We start from the raw sequence: 20,884 nt of genomic DNA, 5'->3' as shown, positions 1-20,884 counted from the left end.
GTGTATGTGTGGTCAGCCATTTGGCATGGCGGGTAAGCCACCACTTAGGGGGCACTACATTGTGGCACAGCAGGCTAAGCAGCCTCCTGTGACTTCGGCAGCCCAGAGTCAGCTTCCAACCTGACTCCCAGCTAATGCGCCTGGGAAGGCAGCAGAAGATGACCCAGATACTTGGGCCCCCACCTCTCATGCGAAAGAACCAGATGGAGTTCTAGGCTCCCAGCATCAGCTTGGCCCAGTCCTGGTCAACCGTTTTGGGGAGTGAACTAGTGGATGGAAGTTCTCTTTCTCTCCTCTCTGTCACTCTGCCTTTTAAATAAATAAATAAATATTTAAATACACACACACACATATGTATATATACCACTCGGGATGCCCATGTCCCATGGCAGGGTACCTGGGTTCAAGTCCCAACTCCCCTCTCAATTCCAGTTTCCAGCATCCTCCTCGTGTGCACCCTGGGAAGCAGGAAGTAAAGGCTCAGATTTTGGGGCCCTAACCTACCCACGTGGGAGACCAGGACTGAGTTCTAGGCACATGGCTTTGGCCTGGCTCAGCCCTGGCTATTGCAGGCATTTCGGGAGTGAACCACAAGTGAATGAAAGATCTCTCTCTGTTTCTTTGTCTCATTAGTTACTATCCTGTTTGTCTTTCAAATAAATAAATATTTTTTTAAAAAGCAGCCTGTATACACAGCAGATTTTTTTTAAAAAAAAAGATTTACTTATTTTATTGAAAGGCAGATTGATGGAGAGAGAGGGAAAGATAGAGAGAGAGAGAGAGAGAGAGAGATCGTCGAACCTCTGGTTCACTCTCCAAATGGCCACAGTGGCTGGAGCTGGGCCATACTGGAGCCAGGAGCCAGGATCTTTCTCTGGGTCTCCCACGTGGGTGCAGGGGCCCAAGCACTTGAGCCTTTCACAGGCACATTAGCAGAGAGCTGGATCAGAAGTGGAGCAACTGGAAACTGAACAGGAGTGCATGTGGGATGCTGATGTTGCAGATGGCAGCTTAACCCACTATGTCACAGCACCAACCCCACAGCAGGTTAAATCACTGCTCAGGAGGCCTGTATCCCATACTGGAATGCCTGGTATCAATTCCCACTTCTGCTTTGGACCCAGCTTCCTAATAATATGCACCCTGGGAGGCAACATGTACTCAAGTACTTGAATCCCTGCAGCCCACATCAAAAACCTGGATGGAACTCCTGGCTCCTGGCTTCAGCTTGGCCTTGCCCAGGCAGTTGTAGGCATTTGGGGAGTGAACCAGCAGATGGAGCCTGCCTCTCTCTCTCTCTCTCTCTCTCTCTCTCCCCTCCCTTAATTTCTCTAACTCTGTTGCTCTGCCTTTTGAATAAATTATTTTATTTTAAAAACAAAAATACAAATATCAGAATTAAAAGACCAGTTTATTTGCACACAAAAATCTTCTGAAATCCATGCATGGTTTTTTCATAAGATGCATTTTCCTTGAACTTTCTAAAGATGCCTCATATTTAGATTTACTCTCAACCAAAATATTTTAAAAAATGAAGTAAGCTAAAAACAAATACACTGGACAAGTTCTTCTTTTTTTTAAGATTTTATTTATTTATTTGAGAGGTAAGGTAGAGTTAGACAGTGAGAGGGAGAGACATAGAGAGAAAGGTATTCCTTCTGTTGGTTCACTTCCCAAATGGCAACAATGGCCGGAGCTGCACCGATCTGAAGCCAGGAGCCAGGAGCTTCTTTTCATCTCCCACGTGGATGCAGGGGCCCAAGGACCTGGGCCATCTTCTACTGCTTTCCCAGGCCACAGCAGAGAGCTGGATTGGAAGAGGAGCAGCCGGGACTAGAACTGGTGCCCATATGGGATGTCGGCGCTGCAGGAGGAGGATTAACCTACTATGCCATGGCACCAGCCCCTAGTTTTTCTTTTATTGTTTTTCTATTTTTTTAAAGATTTATTTATTTATTTATTTGACAAGTAGAGTTACAGACAGTGAGAGAGAAAGGTCTTCCTTCCATTGGTTCACCCCCCAAATGGCCACTATAGCCAGTGCACTGCACCAATCCGAAGCCAGGAGCCAGGCGCTTCCTCCTGGTCTCCCATGTGGGTGCAGGGCCCAAACACTTGGGCCATCCTCCACTGCCCTCCTGGGCCACAGCAGAGAGCTGGACTGGAAGAGGGGCAGCCAGGACTAGAACCAGGCGCCCATGTGGGATGCCGGCGCCACAGGCGGAGGATTAGCCAAGTGAGCGACGGCACCAGGCCCTTATTGAGTTTTTCTACTTCATACTTTCCAGAAAATTGCTAAGAATAACAATCTGCAAAAGAAAAGAAAGTCATAATCCTCTGGCATTCACTGAGCGTTTATGATACATTCGCAATTCGCAATTTGCTGACCATGGTAAAATTTTACCATCAGGTAAAATTAACATTGCAAGGTTCCCTAAGGAATTCCTTCTTCCCAGAAGACAAAAACAGCTCCAGAAAACCACTGATTTAATACTGTCTGTTCCACTCCGCAACCAGCCTCCACTTTGAAGCTTTGAAGATTGGCCATCCCAGCTTCAAAGCCAGCCGTTGATTACAATTATAAACAACGTCCCCTTCCTTATCATTGATTTGTCTACACAGTATCATCTGCAAAGCTGCCATGCCACTCTAGCCCCCTGGAAGTAAAGGTATTTGGGGAGGGGCTGAAACATACTCACCGTGGGATCTCAGATTATCTGACCGGCTCCGTGAGTCTACGGTGGAACCTGTGTCAGGTCATGTCTGCGGAGCATTCCCTGTAAGACACATCATTCCCGCAAGCTCAGAACAAAGATGTAACCCCACGCTGGAGTTGCAGCCTCACAGATTCCTCTCTGGTCCTCCCTCCCCCAACCCTGTGTGGAGTAGAGTTAGAAAAACCTGCTCCACATTGTGGATGCAGAGTTTAAAGATTCTAGTTCACGGTCTAATAGGAAAACAGATGTATTAGTTACCGAACTATGTGAAGCAAACTAAAAGGGAAGAAGTGACTTCTTCATGAAGCAGTGCTAGGAAAATGAGACTTTTTAAAAGTACAAATGAAATTATAGGGGGCAGGCATTTGGTGTAGCGGTAAAGACTCTAGGATTCACATTCCATATCAGAGGGTCTCAAATCCAGTCCCAGCTCCAATTCAGCTTGCAGCTTCCTGTTAACACACACCTTGAGAGGCTTAAGTAACTCAATTCCTGCCACCCACGTGGGAGATCAGAATTGAGTTCCAGGCTCCTGGCTTGTTTGCTTCAAGTATTTGCAAAGTGAAACAGTGAGGACAAGACCTCTCTTGCTCACTTGCTCTCTGTCTCTCTAACTTCCAAATAATAAATAAATAAAATTGTTTAAATGGAAGAAATCTTTGGTGGGCAGATATGACTTAAATGTATTTACTGCTCAAAAATAGATTTGATCACCTAAAATAATTAAAACATCTGTCAGAAAATATCTTATGTAAAATTAAAATCAAGCAATAAAGAAGAAAATCTGGTTTTGCTGCATCTGTTGCATGAATGAAGACTGCTGTCAGTATTCAGACTGCCGACCAGTGTTCCAGAAAACACAGACATCAGTCTGAACAGGTGCACAGCTCCCAGAGGAACCTTGCAGAGAAACCTGCCACATCAGTGTACGTCTCAGCCTCCTTGGAAATCAAAAGAAGAGGCTCCGGGTTGACAAACGGTGGAGAAAAAGAAGGAACTCCGACCGTTTGTAGTCAGGTACAGAATACAATCAAGGGGATTACCCTGGGCTCCGTGTCACTCACTTCCTGACAACACGGTTATTCAAGAGAATGGATCTCTTGTTGAAATCTGAAAATCCTTGAGTGAAAAGTACATTCGAAGGGTTTGGATGAGACCAGGTGTTAGTTGTTCAATATCTCAGGCTCAGCAAATAAATTAGTCCTTGAAGGAAATGAAATTGAACTTGTTTCAAATTCAGCTGCTTTGTTTCAGCAGGTAACAACAGTTAAAAACAAGGATATCAGGGAATTTGGGGATGATATCCATGTCTCTGAAAAAGGAACAGTTGGGCAGATGAGTAAGAACTGGAACTTGCCAGGCGACAGAAACAAGAACTCCTCAGTGTGAGGCTGATTTGTGGTATTTTAACAGTGTGATGAAAATCTATTGATTTTTAAAAGAAAATATTTTCAAGCAATACAGTAAAAATTGTAATATTATTTCAATTATTTAGTTAATTTTTTATTGTATTTGAAAGGTAGAGAGATAGAGATAAAGAGATCTCCTACCCACGAGCTCACTCCCATGAGTTTGAAGCCAGGAGCCCAGAACTAAATCGCGATCTTCCATGTGTTACTTTGGCATCACCCTCTGCTTCCCAGAGTGTACCTTGCCAGAGTGTACATAATCAGGAAGGTGGAGCCAGGACTAACACCCAAGGACTCTGATGTGGGATGCAGGCACTCTGAGTGTCATCCTTGCTGCCAGGCCCATCTCTACTCCCCTCAACATGAAAGAAGTTGTTAGAAATTAACAAGAGAAATAAGTGACATGCATTACAAAGATAGGCATATGCAATTAGACAATTCTCAGGAAAACACAACTGGCTAATAAACACACTAGAATACAATTAGCCTTACTAATTACCAACAACTAATAATCAGAGATGTGCAAATTAAGACAATAATGAGATTAAAAACTGGTAAGACAATGAGAGATGTTTGCCATCAGGAACTCCTAGTTTGGAATACAAACTGGGTTATATTAAAGCAGATAAGTAAATATATTTTGAACCAATAATTTTACCTCCAAGAATCTTCGCTAATGAAATAATCATATATTTGGGAGGGTTTATATACAAAAAGTTGATTGTAACATTAGTTATAATTGCAAACATTGGAAACAATTTAAATCCCCCAAATAGAAAAATAGTTAATTAAATTCAGATTATCAGTGAGCTGTGGATGTGTGGAGCTTATGCGAATGTGGGACAGAGAAGAAAATACCACACAGTGCTACACAGCGGCTGTTCCTGCATGATGAGTTCATGAGTGACTTTTTCAACTTTATATTTTTCTGTATTTTCCAAACACAACAAACATGTATCCTTTCATAAACTGACAACACATTTTTAATTCTTGAAAGATTACAAATCTCTTGGTTTGGGAGAAGATACTTGTAACCCAGGAACTATGTGAATTTATGGAGTACTTGGAAAAGCCTTCTTGCAATGGTCACTTTTTGAATGAAAAACATTTATGTGGTCCAGCATTGTGGCATAGCAAGTTAAGCCACCCCTGCAGTGCTAGCATCCATATCCAAGCACCAGTTCTAGTCCTGGCTGCTCCACTTGTGATTCAGCTCCCTGCTAATCCACCTGGGAAGGCAGTGGAAGATGGCTCAAGTGCTTGGGCCTCTGCACCGACGTGGGAGACCTGCATAGAGTTCCTGGCCCCTGGCTTCAGTCTGGCCCAGCCCTGGCTATTGTAGCTATTTAGGGAGTAAGCCAGCAGATGGAAGATCTCTCCGTCTCTCTCTTTCTGTCACTCTGTCTCTCGAATAAATAAATGAATCTTTGTTAAACAATGTGATGTTTGCAAGATGGAGACCAAGAGGAGCACCAGGTAGAACTACAAACAAATTCTACTCTGTAACTACAACCTCCTCCTAGACTGTACTCAAGCATGAAAATTTATGTCTTTCATTTTTTCCCTCCAGTTGTGAATTAAATAAAACACATCAGACTCCCACCAACCCTGTTGGCCATCTACTGATGATTGGATAAAGAAATTGTGGTTTATGGGCCAGCATTGTGGCACAACAGGTTAAGCAGCCACTTGCAGTGCCAGCATCTCATATGGAGGCTGGTTCAAATCCAGGCTGCTCCACTTCCAGTCCAGCTCCCTGCTAATGCCTGAGAAAAGCAGCAGAAGAAGACCCATATGTTTGGACCCCTGCCAGCCTTGTGCAAGACCTGGATGAAAGTCCTGGCTCCTGGCTCCTGGCTTCAGCCTGGCCAAGCTCTGCCCTTTGCAGCCTCTGGGAAGTGAAGCAGCAGAGGGAAGATCAATCTCTGACTTTCTCTCTCCCTCCCTCTCTCTCTGTACCTAAATAAAACAAATCTTAAAAAATAATTCTCTCTCTAAAAAAGGAAAAAATTTATATAACAAAAAAAGAAATTGTGGTTTATATGCACAATGGACTACAACTCAGCCATAAAAAAGAATGAAATCCTGTCTTTCACAACAAAATAGATGCAACTGGAGACCATTATGCTTAGTGAAATAACCCAGCCCCAAAAGACAAATACGTTTCCTCTAATATGTGCTAACCAATATACAGAATACAAAAAATATAATGTATTAGTAAAATTGACATTTTAAGATTTGGTTATTGATTATAGTCCTTGTCTATGCTCCTGAGGAACAGTGGTTTTCTACTTACTACTTGCTGAATTCTTTTTTAGTGGAGGATTAAACTTGTGATTCTAAAGTAAATTGAAAAATATAGAAAAATAAGAAAGGAGAGAGGAGGGAAGGTGGGAGCAAGGGAGGAAAAGAGGGTAGATTGGAAAGTATCATTATGCTCTTAACACTGTGTATGAAATTTGTTACCTTTATATAAATAAAATAAATTTTTAAAAAGTACAAAAAAGGGGCAGAGCTGTTGCACAGTAGGTAAGCCTCCGCCTGCAGTGCCAGCATCCCATATGGGTGCCAGTTTGAGTCCTGGCTGCTCCACTTCTGATCCATCTCTCTGCTGATGCACCTGGGAAAGCAGTGGAGGACTGCCCAAGTGCTTGGGTTCCTGCATCCACATGGGAAATCTGGAAGTAGCTCCTGGCTCCAGGCTGGCCCAGGTCCCACCATTGCAGCTATTTGTGGAATGAACCAACAGATGTAAGATCCTCTCTCTCTCTCTCTCTTTCTCTCTCCCCACTCCCCTCTCTCTCTGTAATTCTATTATAAATAAATAAAATTAATCTTCTAAAAATTAAAAAATAAAGCAGGGACAGGCTCTCAGCAAGGCAATTTCTCAGGTTATTTTCTTCTCCTTCCTAATAGCTCCATAACCCAGGGTCTGTGCCAGTGGCTGCCGCCTCTGCCACCAGTCACCGCTCACAGGACATGGGGTGACTCCTGTGCAATGGACAGCTGATCCAGGACCAATGTGCAGTTGACATTTGAAAGGTAGGAGACAAACTGGGCCCCACAGAGTCCCTCTTTGGGTAATATTAACTAAAGGTAAAAAAAAAAAAAAAAAAAAAAAGGACATTTCAGTGGGTTTGGAAAGAGACTGCATGTAGGCCTACCTGGCCCTGAGTATGAAAAGTCAGAGCTTTTGGGGCTCAAGTCTCCAAAGATCCAACTACACAGCCAAGCTTTGACTATGCCGATGGAACCCCTCCCTATAAGGCTTTTCTCTTGATTTCCTTTAGTTCCGATGTCTTCTTCTCTGACCTCCAGGCTTCCACGTCCAATCATCTGCTCATGGTCTCCACTAGGATGCCAGCAGGAACTTCCGTACCTTGAAAACCAAACACTTGATCTTGTACTCCACCTGCTCCTGGAGTCTCCCTCACTCAGTAATGGCCACTGTTGCCTCTGTGTCATTCAGACCCAAAACATGGGAGTCTTTCCAAGTTCCTCTGTCTCACATACACTCCCATTTAATGGTTTGGTTTTTACCTATGAAATGTGCACAGTTCCACTACTTGCATGTCACCTACACAACTACAGGTCTGGTCCAAACCATGATCACCTGTCTTGCCTTATGTCAGAAATCTCCTAACTGGCTTCCTGCTATAATCCTTGCTCAGAACACTCTGATTGCCTGCTCCCTCTCTGGTTCTCATCACAGCCCACTGACCCCTACGTGGTTTGCCCCCTCCCTTCCCCTTTCCTCTTCTGTGGGGAGCAGGACCTGTCTCCCGCAACATGGCGAAATAAGTACTGAGACTACCGAGACTAGACCACTGAGACTATTAAGACTAACTCTATGCATCTGATCTCCTGTCATATGTCGCTGAGAGAGAGTAAACAAATCTTACACAGCTGCCTCGTCAATTAGCTGATTCCTGACCCAACCCCTTAAAAGGGGGAGAGAGACAACACGCGGGCCCCCCTGAGAGAGTTGGTCGGAGAGCTCGCAGGTGCCGCTGCTCCGCGGAGGCGGGGGAGCGGCAGCAAATCCGGGAAGGACCGGGGAGAGAGAACAGCGTCTGGTCCGGTGCTGCTCCTCTGCTCGCGGAGGAGTGACACTCTTCCATTGCCCATCCCACATTAGCTCTTCCACCACGTATCAGTCTCCCTGATGCCAGTAACATGAAGCCGACTCAGCCCTCTCACTGAACATCACTCACACGTGCACCCCAGGGCCTTTTTGCTTAAGGTTTCTTCTCCTTGGGTGCCTGTTCCCTAGACATCTGCCAGCCTTCTTCCCTCACTTTACCAGATCTCTATACACGTCTCACCTTATGAGGCCTTCCCTGGCTAACTTACCCACAGTAGCACTTTTGCTGCCTTCATTCTCTCCTTTGAGGAGTTCCCACTTGTCTTCCAGGAAGTGTGCTACACAACTCCAGGGGGCAGCACTCACATCATAATCACCAAATATTTGCATAGAAATTAAGACGTTGTCCAATGATAAGCTATCCAGAGGAAGGAGTGTCCTTTCTGGTTTGCACAGCAGCCCTGCCCTTCCTCCGTCCTATTGTCTTTTTAGTTCTTCCCACGGCCTGGCCTCACAGGTGCCATCTATCTCACCTGCACCAAGTTCCACCACAAAAGGCATTTTGCTTGCTTTTATTCCCACTATTCATAGAATAGTGCTTGGGAGATATTGGATGCTTAAGATGTTTAAATGAATGAATCAAGTAGTCAAATGATATCTTGTGATTAGAGAAAAATTCACCTGTTTTCAACTCTCTTAAAAGAGTTTATCATCCTTGTGATCACATGACTCCTAAACTAAGGTAGTATCATTATACAGATTTAAAATGTATATTCTGGGGCCATCACTGTGGCTCAATGGGTTAAAGCCCAAGTCTGCAGTGCCAGCATCACAAATGGGTGACAGTTCAAGTCCTGACTGCTCCACTTCTGATCCAGCTCTCTGCTATGGCCTGGGAAAGCAGTAGAAGATGACCCAAGTCCTTGGGCCCCTGCACCCACGTGGGCGACCTGGAAGAAGCTCCTGGCTCCTGGCTTCGGATTGGCCCAGCTCCAACCACTGAGGCCATTTGAGGAGTGAACCAACAGATGGAAGCCCTCTCTCTCTCTCTCTCTGTGTCTCTCTGTGTCTCTCTCTGCCATGCCTCTCTGTAACTCTGCTTTTCAAATAAATAAATAAATAAATAAATTTTTAAAAAACATATATTCTAGATTTCCAATAAATTGCCCAAGGCCCAATAGCTAGTAAGTGGCTTCTACTGCTCCAGAGACCACATTTCCAAAACAGCATCCTGCCTGAAGAGAATGATGTTCCCAAATACAACCACCAAATAATAATGAAGCCCTGCATTTGTTAATGAAGCTAAGCACACAGGAGAAAATTACATGCTTTAATGTTTTGTAGCAGTGAATCACAATGTTTATTAGTAATAATTCCTTAATAATGGGGAATTATAGTAATTTGCCTTTAAACATTGCATCAGAAAGATAACGCAATAAACTTTTATTTTAAGCAAACCGACGAAAGAAATGTCAACAATAATATTATTTATGGGTAAAAAATAGTCACAGGAAAATTAAAATCTGAAGGCTTTATTTATGCATTAAAAAGAATAAGAAGCAGTGGAGGAAATAAGCAATTACAGTACAGAAAGTTCAAATGAGATAATGGTAGATGGTTTTTCCAGCTATTTAATTAGAAGCCTCTGCAGGCTAGGGTGGTTGTTTTGAAGCTCTGCATGAATACAGATGAGCATGTCACATTACAGCAATGTCAATCCAAGAGCACACTAGTCTAGTATTACCATTTTTTTTTTCAGGGAGGGAGAGAACTGCTTTCAATGTACAATGACATGCCACTTATTAATATTTACAGTCACACACCCTCCCTCAGCTTTCCCGGGAAACTCTGGAAGGGCATCTGAGCATAAGTAGTGGCCATCACAGCCACCGTGACAGAAAATAGGCTGCGAGCGACAAGTTCACGGATGCACAGAAAGCAGCCGCCTCACTGGCCTGCTTGGAGGTGCCTACGAAAAGCAACATCGAAACTGGAACAAGAAGGTGGGAATAAACCCAATGCTTCCTGGAGAACCGTCCTGCCCGCCCCAGCGGCCTCTGAGGACACCCCACAGCGCACACACAAGCTCACACAGGAGTGAGCTTAAAAATGATCTCTTGATCTCTTAAAAAATTAAAACTGGGGGCCGGCGCCGTGGCGCAGTAGGTTAATCCTCTGCCTGCAGCGCTGGCATCCCATATGGGCTCGGGTTCTAGTCCTGGCTGCTCCTCTATCAATCCAGCTCTCTGCTGTGGGCTGGGAAGGCAGTGGAAGATGGCCCAAGTGCTTGGGCTCCTGCACCCGCATGAGAGACTGGGAAGAAGCTCCTGGCTCCTGGCTTCGGATCAGCACAGCTCTGGCCACTGCAGCCATCTGGGGAGTGAACCAACAGAAGGAAGACCTTTCTCTCTGTCTCTCTGTCTCACTGTCTGTAACTCTACCTCTCAAATAAATAAATAAATCCTTAAAAAAAATTTAAAACAGAATCTCATAGAAAAGTAAGTGTGGGAAGCAGTATGAGATATGGGTTGTCTCAATGAGTTTCTTTGAGATATGAAGTACTATAACAAAGAAACAGTTTTTTTTTTTTTTTTTAGATTGATTGATTTATTTTAAGACATGGTTACGGAGAGTGACAAGGAGAGACACAGGAGAGAGACCTTCCATCCACTGGTTCATTCCCCAAATGGCCACAACAGCCAGAGCTGGGCCAGGCTGGAGCCAAGAGCCAGGAGCTTCTTCCGGGTCTCCCACATAGGTCCAGGGGCCCAAGCTGTTGGGCCATCCTCTGCTGCTTTCCCAGGTGCATTAGCAGAAAGCTGCATCAGAAGTGGAGCAGCCAGGTCTGGAACCGATACCCATATGGGATGCCAGCACTGCAGGCCTTGGCTGTAACCCACTGCACCACAGCACCAGCCCCAAGAAACATATTTCAAACCCAGTTGTTGTGGGTAGAATTGTCCCCTGCTCCCTAAAAGTTCTAGGCTGAAGCCCCAGCCCATGGTGTGACTATTTTTGGAGATGGAATCTTTAAGGAGATAATAAATGTTAAAAATGAACTCACAAGGGTAGGTGTCCCTCTAAGAAGAGAGACACAAGGAGTGACGGCACACAGAGCACAGACCACATGAGCACACAGAGAAGGTGGTCTTCTCACACCTCACCAGAGAGCACTCCTGTCAGCACCCTCATCTCAGACTTGCAGCCTCCCTAAGGGTTGTTGAGCTGCCCGGCAGCCCAAGCCGACCGACTCACTAACGTTCCCCAAGCTGATTCAAACACACAACACTCGGGTCCCACAGCTCCTCGGAGCGTCTCTCAAAATTAACCTACATATGTTGATAGCACACAGCTGAGCTCTCACTGTTTCGCAGTGGATGTTAGCACTGCCTCACTTTTTTTTTTTTTTTTTTTTTTTTTTTTTTTTTTTTTGACAGGCAGAGTGGACAGTGAGAGAGAGAGAAAGAGAGAAAGGTCTTCCTTTCTTCCTTTGCCATTGGTTCACCCTCCAATGGCCACCGCGGCCGGCGCACCGCACTGATCCGATGGCAGGAGCCAGGTACTTATCCTGGTTTCCCATGGGGTGCAGGGCCCAAGCACTTGGGCCATCCTCCACTGCACTCCCTGGCCACAGCAGAGGGCTGGCCTGGAAGAGGAGCAACCGGGACAGAATCCGGCACCCCGACCGGGACTAGAACCCGGTGTGCCGGCGCTGCAAGGTGGAGGATCAGCCTAGTGAGCCGCGGCGCCGGCCTCAATACTGACTCTCATCATTGGAAAGAGAGGTGAGGAAGTTCTGTCACTTGCAGCAGCATGGATGACATTACGTTTAGTGAAATAATTTGGGCACATGAAGGTGAATGCCACATGTTCTCATGCGTGCAGAAGCTAAAGTTGATATCAAAGTAGTCGAATATAGAATGGTGGTTCCCAGGGGTCCCCAGTGCCCAGGAAAAACGTGCAGAAAGGAGGGGCAGAGAGAGGGTGGTTAACGGGTACAGGGCTGCAGCTTAGTGGAGGAATCACCTCTAATGTTCTTTAGCCCAGTAAGACAAACATGGTTGACAACAATTAATTGAATATTTTTAAATAGCTAGCAGAGAGCACTTTGAATACTCCATCACAAGCACATGATAAATGTGGGAAGTGATACATAAGACAATTACCCTGATCTAAACATTATACATTGTATACATGTATTGAAAAGTCACTCTGTTTCCCATAAATATGTACAATTACTGTGTGCCCATTAAAAATAAAAATATATGTGGTCGGCATTGTGGCGTGGGGGGTAAGGCCGCCGCCTGCAGTGCTGGCAACCCATCTACTTCCAATCCAGCTCTGTGCCCATGGCCTGTGAAAAGCAGCAGAAGATGATCCAAGTGCTTTGTGCCCCCCTGCACCCACATGCAAGATCCGAAAGAAGCTCCTGGCCTTTGCAGTCACTTGGGGAGTGAACTGGTGGATGGAAGATCTCTCCCTCTCTCTGTGACTCTGACTTTCAAATGAATAAATAAAACTTTAAAAATAAATATATTTTAAAATGAGGCAAGTAAGAAATGTTTATATATATATGCATATATATATAAACACCTTACTTTTTATAATGATGTTTAACAGGTTAAACTTCATTCACCTGAAAGTCTGTTATGTAGAACCACTCATTAACAGTATTAATATTTATTAGCACTTCTGCTGGACACTTCCTAAGTTACTGTACTAACCATGTTGCCGGCATGAGCCCATGTGATCTTCCCAACAGCCCTTGGCAACAGATACATGCTTCTGAGAAGAAATAGTGTGCTGAGCAAGCCACACAACCAGCAAGAAATAGCTCTGGGATTCATCCAGACCCTGAGAAACCACTGTCCATATTCTTGTCCATACTGCTCTGTGTTGCCTTAATTCCATTCTTGGGGAACTGGTCTAAATCAAATGGATTATCATGCATTCACTTTGGTAAAATAGTAACAGCCTCCAAGGTCTCAGGATAAAAGGACACACACACACACACACACACACACATATATATGCATTAGGGTAGCATTTTTATCAGTCTTATATCAAATTGTGCACCTGCGCCTTATTGATTAGTAAACAATTTTTTTTTAAAATGCAACGCAATCAGCCTGTGCCTGGAAGCTGAATAAAATCCCTGTCTTTGTCTCGGCTCAGCAGCAAACTCCTTGCATGAGAGGTCCACTCAGGGGCAGGCAGGAAGAGGCTCTGGTGGAAGAATCAGCAGGACTCCTGGCTGGCTCAGGCTGCAGAGCCTTCTGCGGGTCAGGGGCACACCCGGCCTGGCCCAGCAGAGCTCTAGACTGAGGCTGCTGGGCTGGACAGGTTCCTACATCTCACTCTGGCAAAGGTGAACGACTGACAAAATCGTTTTAGTCAGCCATGCAACGTGAATACTATCTGGGTTTCCAATATAAAAAACAAAAAGTCTAACATGCTTTATGCTAATTAATTAAACTTTGGAAGGACATTTCTATAAAGTCTCATGAAGATGCTGTTGCTAACTCTGAAGTGGATATTCCTTATCCGGATGCTTCAAATGATAGTAACTTCTCTAAAAATATGCATCTATTTTAAAGAAATGTTAAGGAATTACCTCATGGGATTATGGAGGCTTAAAGAGTTTAGAATCTGATGGGGAAGCCAGCAGGCTGCAAACTCGGGGAGAAGTTATAGTCAAGTGGAAAGGCACTCTGAAAAGCCAGGAAGAGCCCATGGGGCTCAAAGGCAGGCTGCTGGCAAAATGCATTCTCAGCTGGGGAGGGTCACTCCTTTTTCTGTTAAAGCCTCCAAATGATTGGCTGAAGTCTACCCACACCATGGAGGACATACTACTTGCTCAAAATTCACCTATAAAATGTTAACCTCCTTCAAATACACCCTCATAGAAACATCTAGAATGATGTTCAATAGAAGATCTGGACAATGTGTTCCAGCCCATTTGAAACATAAAATTAACCACCATACAACCCCAATAATAATTATAATAAATTTTACATTCACTTGTGAGAGTAGACTTAAGTTCCTATAACAAATATCCCCGATTCCCAGTAAAATTAATTTCCTGGTGAAATTTATTTCTCCCTTGGGTAACACAGCCTAGGGCAAAGGCTTACCTGTGGTAAGTTGCTCTCTGCTCCATGGACTCACTCAGATACTACCCAGCCCCACAGAAGCCCTGTTAACCTCAACACCAGTTCCCAACTCTATTCTGGCTAACAAAGCACCTGGGTGAGGGGGAGAAGCTTAGAGGATCATGGACCATTGACCAGGCTGCAAAGCCGCCCTTTTTACTGCAAAATAAACTGGATGATGCTGTCTGGCTGCATGCCAGGACAACTAGGACGGCTAATGGTCTCTCCAGCACACACACGAAGATGACAGAAAGTAAAAGTGCCATCAGTGTGTGAACTCAACATCAGTGTATCTCATTTCCTAGTGTACTTATGTAGTCTTCAGCAATTAGAAGGAAGCAAAATAGCCAGTCCCATTGTGAGCTCCTGATCAGGCTGCACGTCGGTTATCCTGGCCCCTCCTCTTAGCTGCGTGACCCTGGGCAAGTTGTTAAGCTCCTGAAGTCTCATTGTTTATTGCCAAAACGGGGATAACATCTGTACTGAGGGCAGCGGTGAGCTACCCATCCAGACCCACTTCAGCATGGATGCAACCAACCCCAACACAGAGAAACATTAACAGCCAATGGCGTTCAGCAGATGAGAGATGGCCTTGCCCAGGGTCGCACCCCTTCCTGGGAGATGGAAAAGCATTGACCATTGGGTAGCTGGGGGCAGGGCGAGTAAGAGCCCAGTTCCTTTCACACATGATGGGACAATCGCGAGGGGCTCTCCAAGCTCCAGCGCTCCCAGAGGCCTTCGCTGTAGCCACTTCACAGGGGAGTTCCTTCCTTTCCCACGGCCCTCCACGGCCCTCCGCGCCCCCTGCGCCTTCACAGGTGTTGCCACTAAATGCATTCCCTGATCAACATCCTGCACCTGCCCATGGCGTGGTCTCACAGGCTGGTGAGGATTAGAGATGAGTCTTCACGCTCAGAGCACAGCCTGGCGCTCGGGAGCATTCAGTGGTCATGCGGTGAGCCCAAGGACTGAACCACGCCTTGTCCATCCCACAGACAGAGCTGTGAAAGAAGAGCAGTGTAAACTGCATAAACGCACTCGAAGTTGCATTGACAACACAAGTGAAAACCAAGTAGACATTCTTTGTAATAAATTTACCACCATGTCTTTCTATAACGGAAAACTCTTCATCACATATGGTTCTAGCTACAAACCGTGCAAGAGGAAAACTGCAAAATCAAGAACGATGCGTTACTGAAAACTTTTCTTTTGTCCTAACTTTAAATTGATTATGTTACGCTTCAGAGCCGCATGGCAACTGTTGAAATGGGAGTTACAGGCAGTTTTGTCAGGCTGTCTTTCTGGAAACCAACGAGCTGTGTTTGATTTCTCACCTTTCCCCCTCAATTCTGATTCTTGCTGCAGACTTGGTGAAGATGTAAAATATCTTCCATCTCTGCAACCTCGCTAACACCGAGGTGACAGACACGCAAATATCTGGCAGGCCCGGTTCATTTTTCTGCCTCTTAGGCTATTTGCAATATTATTCAGGAGAGCTGGCTTCTTCCTTAGAGTATTACCTTTGCTTTCAATCCTGTTCACCTTGGGGCTTTATACTTCATGGTAGTGTTCCATATTCTCCTTATGAAGAAGATATTAAAGTAATTAATTTATTCCCCAGACCACTCAAAGCCATTTTTAAAAGCAATCATGAAGAGAAGGTCTCCTGCCAACTCCCAAGTGCTGACGGCACTCTTGCCTTTGCATTCATTTCCCTCTCATGCAAATACGCACACAGCACACGTGGTAGGAGGCGCAATTACCAGCCTCACCCAGATCAATCCCTTTAAATTGAATGTCAAAGAAACTAGCCAAGTCATCGCCCCTTTGGAGATTAATTCACTGGGGAGAACAACTTCTCAGAGACAGGCATTGCATTTGCATTTACATGAAGCAGAGTGAAAAATCATCATTTTCTTCAGGAGGAAATGACAGTTACATCAAGAATATGCTTCTACCGTCTTAGGCATCACTCAACACTGCTTTTCAAATTACATCCATGGAGAGGACACTTGGAAACGCAGTGCCATTTGTTAAAAAGCACTATTCAAAACCACTCACAAATGCAGCCACCTTCTCCCCTCTTCCAAGTACACCTTGTTTAATTTTCAGTACATGTAAGTCCCTCACAAAATGTATTATATTGAAAACCTCTATCTAAAGGAATCTCACAGAACCTTTTCCTCTGAGGACCTTAAGTAAAGATTGTACATTAAATGGTTTTATAAAAGACCTTGAGTAAATGCTATTATCTACGTGTAACATTCACTTGCTCGATAGCTAATGATCTATTGACACAAAGCCGTTTATTGGTCAATACCTCTGGCCAAGGCATAGACAGGGGTACTTTTCCAGCCATCTGGAAATCTATTATCTCACAGCTAATGCATATGCCTTTCACCTACAAGGATCTGGTTGCAGCTTCATCAGTTAAAAGTGAGTCGGGTGGTCTTGCCTTACGCACTTGAAAGACCTATTATGCAGTTCAGCCTAAGGAAACACCACCGGTCACCGGCATTCATTTAGCAGGGGTCAGCCTAGGCAAAAAGTCTGGTCTGCTAAATATACCTTCTTCTCTGATCACTCAGGCTAACCCTGGGCAAAATTATAAAGTAAGCAGAGGCAGTTTCCAAACTCCAGCTCCAGCTACTCTTCTTCAATTAGTCAAGAGTGCAGAGTGGGAGAACAGGCACACAGGAGTGGACCAAGAGACCAAAGACCTGTGCCCTAGTCCCAGCCCTGACCAAGTCAGCATCACCTCAATGGGGGCTCAGTACCTTCATCTGCAAAATGGGGGTAACAACCACCTCCAAGTCCTGAGTGTTCCTGGAAGGATCAAAAGAGCGCATGGCTATGAGGAGCTGTAAATCACTTGCAAATGCCAGAATTGCCACGATCCTTTCTTGCCCTCCTTGGTACTTTAAAAAAAAAAAAAAAAAACTCAAATAGGCTTTCCCATACATCTACCAATGCTTCTGGGTCATTTTCCTTTTATCACAATTTGGTTAGTCACAGGAAATGCAAGCTAGGATTCATATAAGCATGAATCATTCTGCACTGAAGTCATATCAAAGGAAGTATCCGGGGCCGGCACCATGGGTCACTTGGTTAATTCTCCACTTGCGGCACCGGCATCTTATATGGGCACCAGGTTCTAGTCTCGGTTGCTCCTCTTCCAATCTAGCTCTCTACTGTGGTCCAGGAAGGCAGTGGAGGATGGCCCTAGTGCTTGGGCCCCTGCACCCGCATGGGAGACCAGGAGGAGGCACCTGGCTCCTGGTTTTGGATCGGCGTAGCTCCGGCTATAGCAGCCATTTGGGGGGGTGAACCAACAGAAGGAAGACTTTTCTCTCTCTCTCACTGTCTATCTGTCAAATAAATTTTTTTAAAAGCCTAAAAAACGACAAAATAAATATAAAAATAAAATTAAAAAAAAGTAAATATCCATGTCACTACATGGAGATGTTTTCCTATAAGACCCTGCACACCACTGCACCCCACCTCCACCTCCCTTTAGGAAGAAACAGCATGACCAAAGTCATCCAGTGAGGGCAGAGCAGTTGGACACCTGCCCCCGAAACATACCCATTCCTAAACCATGCTTACAAACAAGATAATTTCTCAAAAGACTATAAGGAGAATATTATGAGGATCAACTAAAAGGCTTTAAGGCCTAACATGGGGCAGCTGACGGGTGCAGGTGCAGAGGGCTGAGGAGGGTTGCTGTGGTCAGCAAGAAAAGAAGGAAGAGGCCGGCGCCGCGGCTCACTAGGCTAATCCTCCGCCTAGCGGCACCGGCACACCGGGTTCTAGTCCCGGTTGGGGCGCCGGATTCTGTCCCGGTTGCCCCTCTTCCAGGCCAGCTCTCTGCTGTGGCCAGGGAGTGCAGTGGAGGATGGCCCAGGTGCTTGGGCCCTGCACCCTATGGGAGACCAGGAAAAGCACCTGGCTCCTGGCTCCTGCTATCGGATCAGTGCGGTGCGCCGGCCGCAGCGCGCTGGCCGCGGCGGCCATTGGAGGGTAAACCAACGGCAAAGGAAGACCTTTCTCTCTGTCTCTCTCTCTCACTGTCCACTCTGCCTGTCAAAAAAAAAAAAAAAAAAAAAAAAAAAAAGAAGGAAGAGCACGTGTTTCCTATGCTTGCACAGATAGGGCCTGAAGGTATTCTTAGCACCAGGGATTTTCCCCCACTGTTGACATTCCTAAGCTGAGGGATGGGTCTGAGCACTAAAAATAATAATAATAATTGGGAAGACTATTAAAAATGCAGATTATCACATCTCAGCCCCAGAAATAGATAAGTAGGTCTGGGTCAGAGGCCCCAGAAATGAATCAGTAGGTCTGGATCCGGGGCTCCGAATTTTTACTTCAGGTTATTCTAATGCAAGTGGCGAAGGAAACCTCACCTTGAGAACCTGGGGCCATGGACCTCACTGAATAGAGCAATAGAGTGACTTTGATCTGAAAGTACTGGGCCTTATGAGTGGGACTCCCACATGCAGCTATGATCCCAGGGGAAGGTGTGCTAAGATTCGAAGAAAGGAGGGTGTGTCTTAAGGGAATGCAGCCAGCAGGTGAGAGCAACACTATGTGTGTACATAGAAGCTGAGACGGTGTTTGATCATTATTCTTAGAGGCTTTTAGAGATGTGGTCTCTGATCCTTGATTGCTTGAAACCCAGGAGAAATGTATTAATAATGACCATAAATAATACAGGTGTTGTCATGAATGCCTACATTTGTCCTCAAAATGAGATGATGTAGACATTTCCCCAACTTAGAAGAGTCCCATTTCTGTATTTTTATTTACTCCCATAAGATACAAATAGTGTTTACAATATTCTTTGTGTTGTACAAGAGATATTTAAAACAAACCTACATTTTTGAAAATATAAAACAAATATCTATGTTGTCCATTCTATCCCATTACCATTTCAAAAAAAAGTATTTCAGAAAAGATTTTGTATTGGAGAAACTCAATTTTGAAAGTACACAAATGTAGTAATATGGACCCAAAAAGGAAATTTTATATTTCATTGAGCTAAGTTCACATAGGTCAATATTGTACACTTAAAAGTACTTCTAATGCTAAAAATACTTTAGTAAGCCATAAAGAAAATAATAGCAGAAGTCTTCAATAGCAAAAAAAAAAAAACTGGAGAAATTTAATTTCTGAGGAATATCTCACTCTTCAGCTATATCCTGGCAACCAAAGATTACTTAATCGAGAGTCAAATTCATTTTGCAATTAAAATCTTTTATGAATCTTCAGCTCAAGAACTATCTCTGGAAGCACAAATCACTACATCTGCCACTGAGTCACATGCATTGTCAGGTTGAATTTTTGTTTTTTAATGATTTTATTTTGGTCTCAAAAAAAAAAGGCAAGAAAGATAACACAAGATAGAGAAGCTGTCAGAAAAATGAGCACATTCCACGAACCAAATAATCTGACTACCAAAAAAAGCATCATTTTCTTTGTTGTTTATCATATACTAAAGTGATTTGCATATTGTTATTTAAGGTGGAATTTTCCATTGCATTTCCATCATCTTAATGGCTGCCCACCACCTCTACTTCTCCCATCTGCCTTGTTGCTATGGAAACGATGATGTGCAGTGAGACAAGGGGCTAAGGTAATCGACTTTATGGGGGGTGGTGCGTGGAACTCGCTCTCCATCAGGCAAAATATTTTGCAAAAAATAATATTAACTACATTTATCACCTGCCCTACAAGGATAATATCTAGCCATAAAGACATTTTAACCATCTTTGTTCCAACTGATTTTAATTTTTTAAAATGAATAACACTCATAGAACCTGTGTTTACATGGCTTGTTCTCTCAAGTGCTAAAGAGCCTTCAGCTTCTCTTACATAAAGTGATTCCTTCAAGGTTGCCACGCTAAATTGGAAAAAGTCATTTCAGATTCCTTTTACTTGGAGAAAAGTTTTTCTGACTCGAGTTATCAAAGGTCATTGCTAACCTAGAAGTCACTACCATCTGCTATGAAAGGTGTGTGTGGCATTAGACAGTCATCTCACACTTCCTAAACTTTTGTTTTCTCCTCTGGAAAATAAGGTAATACTACTTACGTGGCAAAGTTGTGTACAGATGTCACCTACTAAATAGTTTGGCACATGGTAGGCATTTAATGAATGCTAGCCTGCTGGCATTCAGTGTCCTAGCACACCCTAACCGAGTAGAAGGGGCAGTTTAGAGAATCATAGTGAGTGTTAAGACAGTTGGGAGAAAAGGATGTAAATATGCTCTAAATTTTTTTTTGTGAATTACCCATAAAGTGGGACATCCACACAAGCACTGGCTATACATGAAAAAGAGTTCCCCCAACTTACCTGAGATAAAGGTAATTCCAGCTTGTAGTTTGACATCACGTGCTGCTAACTTTCCCCACAGGCTCCGCTACTCACAACACAGAAGTATCACCCTGTGGCTAGGCTATTTAGGAGCAAGGCAACCTCCTCCCTTCTCTCCACCAGTATCCAGACTGCCGAATATTTGGT

At 44.4% G+C, this 20,884-nt stretch overlaps 1 long non-coding RNA gene across 3 annotated transcripts in view; it reads right to left on the bottom strand.

Annotated features, from left to right (window-relative positions):
* LOC127487500 (uncharacterized) overlaps positions 1-15,712 on the bottom strand; it is a 28,588-nt gene extending 12,876 nt beyond the window's left edge. Inside the window, exons 1-3 of one of the 3 annotated variants that reach the window (XR_016220619.1) lie at positions 14,345-15,704; positions 2,700-2,777; positions 1,572-1,807 (exon numbers count right to left, since the gene is read on the bottom strand). This is a non-coding gene — a long non-coding RNA (uncharacterized LOC127487500). Of the gene's footprint in view, positions 1-1,571; positions 1,808-2,699; positions 2,778-14,344 lie in introns of those variants that run through there. The other 2 variants (XR_016220621.1, XR_016220620.1) reach the window with 2 other exon arrangements.
* Between the last annotated feature and the right edge of the window lie 5,172 nt (positions 15,713-20,884).

The sequence above is a fragment of the Oryctolagus cuniculus genome, chromosome 14, assembly GCF_051225735.1.
Source record: "Oryctolagus cuniculus isolate XC-2025 breed Fujian yellow rabbit chromosome 14, ASM5122573v1, whole genome shotgun sequence".
Taxonomy (NCBI): Eukaryota; Metazoa; Chordata; class Mammalia; order Lagomorpha; family Leporidae; genus Oryctolagus; species Oryctolagus cuniculus.
This window is presented reverse-complemented; position numbering and strand designations above follow the sequence as displayed.